The sequence below is a fragment of the Thalia democratica genome, chromosome 3 (assembly GCF_965202585.1).
Source record: "Thalia democratica chromosome 3, ktThaDemo2.hap1.1, whole genome shotgun sequence".
Classification (NCBI taxonomy): Eukaryota; Metazoa; Chordata; class Thaliacea; order Salpida; family Salpidae; genus Thalia; species Thalia democratica.
The window spans coordinates 72,090,204-72,095,247 of record NC_139167.1 but is presented as its reverse complement, the minus strand read 5'-3'; positions in this window follow the sequence as shown (position 1 = coordinate 72,095,247).

Sequence of the window (5,044 nt, the reverse complement as noted above, 5' to 3'; positions counted from 1 at the left end):
ATTATATTTTAAATTATATCAGCTGCAAGATTTTAAATTTAATATATATTATAATAAAAACGAACACTGTAGATCGAACAAAACATAAATCATTAGTTTAATTTGCCACTCTTTAAAGCAAAAAATCCACCTTGAGCGACAAAAACTAGCCTTATCTTTTAGTATACAAAAAGCAATTCAATCCAAAACTAAAAAATAATAAATTGGCCTGAAATTTGACGTCTTCATATAGTCATAGTCTGAGTGTTTTGCAATGTTTAGTTGTTTATTTGTTGAATTTGAACTAGTTTGATTAACAATGTACAAACTTAATAAACTTGCCATACCCAAAAATAGCTTATATTGAATAGCTACTTCCAAAAATACAGCAACTGTGTATATCAGTATGCAACGCATAAAAAAAACTTATTTTGCATAAAAAAAATGTATGTAAAATGAAAATATACACTAGACAAAAACTATTTTAATTTATGTCTTATATATTTTTTATAATGTTGTTGTACACAACTAGATATTACAAGTAGAAACAACAATCTTAGAAAATTTTGCATATACTAAACTTAATCTAACTTAGTCATTTAAAAAAAGGATTTAAAATATTAGAATTTTTGTACATTGGTGCGCATAGGAATTTATTTAAAGTGCAAAGAAAACGTACAAAAAATCATAACGTGTCAAAACTAAAATAAAATAAACTAAATTTCTTATTACTATGTAATTTTAACTGCTTTTATGCTCTCGCAGATATATTATTTAGAAATAAAAACATCTATAAAGTAGACTTATGAATAAAAACTTTAAAAATAATATGTAAACTGTAAATAAATAACATCGTAGTTAGCTACTGTTCATTACTTTTGTCCAAAATGGAAATCATTTGCATGTAGTTTATTTACTAAATACGTATTATATAAGTAACTTACTAAACAAGCACTCTTAACACTGTTTTTGCAGATAATAACTTGCTGTTGTAAGAAGAAAATTATTACGAAACTGAGTAAAAATCCTGACGGAATGCTAATCTGCCTTTTTCACACTTTTAAGCTAAAGTAGTAAAGTGTCTTTCAATTCTTTTAAAATGTTATACAGAAACTAATACAAGATAAAATAAAATAAATTAAACAACAAAAAAAATCTTAAAATACATTTTTGCTCTGCGGGCCACATTTACATGCTTGCGGGCCGCAAAATTTTTTTCGAGGGCCGCATTCCATTCAAAAAATAAAGTGCTCGCGGGCCGCAGACTTATCCTTCGAAGGGCGCATATTGCCCGCGGGCCGCAGTTTGCCGACCCCTGGACTACAAACTAATTATAAAATACTTAGTTTATTAATTTAGTATAAAGGCATCGCTTAAAAAAAGCACAAAAACATTTACAAACAGTTTAAAGCAGCCCTAACTGATTCTTAGTTCAAACTTATTTGAATACAAAAATTGACTAGAGTCAATCAGTCCTTTTTGGAGAGGAAAAAAAATAACATACGGTTTTTCATTTACAATTTGTTTGTAATTAAATTGTTATAATGCATTAACTTTAAAACCCGTAATTAATTTAAAATTTAACTTATATTTTAAGTTAGTAAACTATCAGTTACACTAAATAAGATCTTATTAATATTTTTTTCTTCGATGAAACTAAATAATCAAGTCGTACCATTGTAAAAAAACAGTTAATGGTGAACTCAATTTTTTTTGTTTTTTTTTAATAATGTCTTAAGTTACAAAAATATTAAACAAAAAGAATAAAATATTTTTTTTTAGTTATATTAATACGGAAAACACGACTTAAGAAAGAAATATAGTCTTTAACTTTTATCGAATTTTATAAAATTAATTAAGGTAAAGCTTTAAACTTTTAAATATATAAATAAGGTCAAAATTTTTTAGTAGTAAGCTGGTATTTTTACAATAATCAGTATGGTTAGATAAGTTGTTTAAGTTAACAAACTTCAAGCTGAATTTAACACCAATAAAATTTTTAAAAATAAAAATATTTTAAACATTTTTTAAAAATCTATGGCAACTTTTCTACAAAAACTTTATAATTTTTGAAATTTCAAACAAGAAAAATGTTTAATATCTTTTGTTGCTTCACAAAATTTCTTTGACCATTCATTGTTTTCAGTATCATAAAACAACACACATCCTAAAATGTTACTAAATAGTACAACTTTATTTCCGCTAGAACTGACGTCAGAAATGTATTGTATGTAACTACTGTACCCTTCAGGAGTTTGTTGCAAAAAAACAAATTTGTTACAGCACGAATCGAATAATTCGACATTTCTTTTATCCCAGGCTCCAAATACAAATAGTTTGTTCCTTATAGCAACTGATTTCGGCCACTTTTTTACTTCAATCATACAGGGCATATTTGTCCATGAATTATCAATATGGTCATATGCCTCAACAGTATTTAAATCTCCATTGTTGTTGTTAAATCCACCAGAAACAACAATTCTTCCTTCAAATACAGTACATGATGCATCACTTCTTGATTGATTCATTTTCGCAATTTCTTTCCATGTTTTGTTTGTTGTATTGAACTCAAGACAAGAATTAGTGTAGTTGTATACACTTCCTGCTAACACATAGATACTATTAATAAATGAACAAGCACTAAAATTTCCACGATCATCATACATTTGCGTTATAACATCCCAAGTGTTAGAAGCGGGTGAATATTTTTCAAAAGACATTACTTGGAAAGCTCCATGGTATTGTGTGTCATCATATCCCCCGAACACGTATATTTCACCTTTAATACAAACAATATTCGAACGTTTGCGTACACTATTAAGGTTTGATAAAGTATTTATTTTTGATAGGTTAGTAACATTTATACAAGTGACACTATTCTCACCTCCAGCAATGACAAAATTAAAATTTTCCTGACTACAGTACCTACTCGTAGTACGTAGTCGATATTTATTTTTGTTTTGAATCACATCTTTGATAGTATTTACACATTTTTCATCCATGATAGAACATGGAGTTTGATTTAGAATATGATTCAATGCAGAAACTGATAATAACGGTAAACGTATCTTAAGTAAAAGATCTTTCGCATATTTGCTACGTTCATTAGGTTTATAGCACAACCATCTTTTTACTGCGTAGAACACTTGAAGTTCGGAATCAATGAATAACTCAGAACTAGCGAGTATCATCTTCAAAGACATAACGTCTAATTCTAGAAAGTTTTTAGACTCAGCAACAATCGGGAAACAACGCTCTATTAAAAAAATCGATGTTTTATTCAATTCGGAAATCTTAAAATATTGTGATATGGAAAAATACGTTGTAGCATTTTTAGCATGAGTACCATTCTCTATATTTGCACATGTTTTGTTTTCATCATTTTCGTCTAATAAAGCTTTTTTTGTTTTTATATAAACAACACATTTTTCTTTGTCACTTTTCCTTTTTTCTGTAAATTTTAAACAAAAAAAAGTTATTAAAAACTTTAAAGAAGTTAGATGAATGTTCTATTGAAAAAAAAATATTTTGTCGAGACTTTATTAAAATAAAAAAATAATGCAAAATATGAGAATTAAGATTAACATTGATAATATAAATTATATTATAAAATATATTATAAAATCTTGTCACTATTTGAATTTTATATAGAGACGAGGTTTTATAATAAGCATCAGGTAACTAGTTTTAACAGATACTAATAATTGTTTGAAATAAAAGTTATCTAAAAATGTTTGTATGAATTTTACTAAACTTCGAAAACACAATAAGTAAACTTTTATGTTTTCTTCATTTTAGAATGAACAGTAATTAGTATTTTAAACTAAAATACAAATAAAAAGAATTATTTTTTTACTAATAATGACAAGAAGATTTTGTCTTCGTAAGAAAAAACAAATAATTTAGAGTAAACGTTGTTTTTAAACTTATTCGTATAACAACTAAAAGCTTAGAGTTATATCTTCGTAACATATTGTATATGCTAATATACTTTACAGTAAGTTTTACTGTAAGTTTAAGGTTAAACATAAATATCAAGTAGTTGATTTAAGCCAAATAACTTAAAATGTTATGTCTATTACTTGAAATAATTACTTTTGGGCTACTATAATTAAAAAATAGTATATTAAAAGTTAGTTTAATCTCAAGCAAATATGTAAATTTACCTTATAAACAGATTTGTTATTTTAGCTTAAACTATGAGATAATAAAATTTATGCTATTTTTCTTAGTTTGTTACAAATTACGTTCTGTTAGAGAAATAACAGCAGCTAAATAATTACTGTAATATTGACATTTAAGTTTATTACTTTATTGGTATAAACCAGGGGTCGGCAAACTGCGGCCCGCGGGCCAATTGCGGCCCGCGAGCACGTTATTTTTTTGAATGGAATGCGGCCCGCAAAAGAAAATTTTGTGGCCCTTGAGCATGTAAATGTGGCCCGCTGAGCAAAATATATTTCAAGTTAAAATTTTTCGTTAATTTGTTGTAATTTGATTAATTTGGTTATAAGTCTCTGTATAACATTTAAAAACAATTAGAAGAAATTAATGCTTTAGTTTAAAAATTTGAAAAAGACAGATTAGCATTCTAACAGGATATTTTTCTGAGTTTCATAATAACTTCTTTTTTTACAACAGCAAGTAATTATCTGAAAAAAGAGTGTAAAGAGTGCTTTAATTTAATAAGTTAGTTATATAATACCTGTTAATTAAATAAACTAAATGCAAATGTTTTCCATTTTGTACAAAAGTAATGCACAGTAATTAACTAAAGTGTCATTTCTTGATAGCTTAGATATTCTTTTTCAATATTTTTTATACATAGTAATAAGAAATAAAGTTTATTTAATTTTTGTTTTTACACATTTTATTTTTTTAAAAGTTTTCTTTGCACTTAAATTAATTTATATGCACATCAACTTAAAAAGATGCTCATATTTAAAACCACTTTTTATTTAATATTTTAGTTAGTTTAAGTTTAGTTTATGCATAATTTTCTAACATTGTTGTTTCTACATGTAATATCTAAATTTGTACAGACACATTTAAAACAGTTAGATGA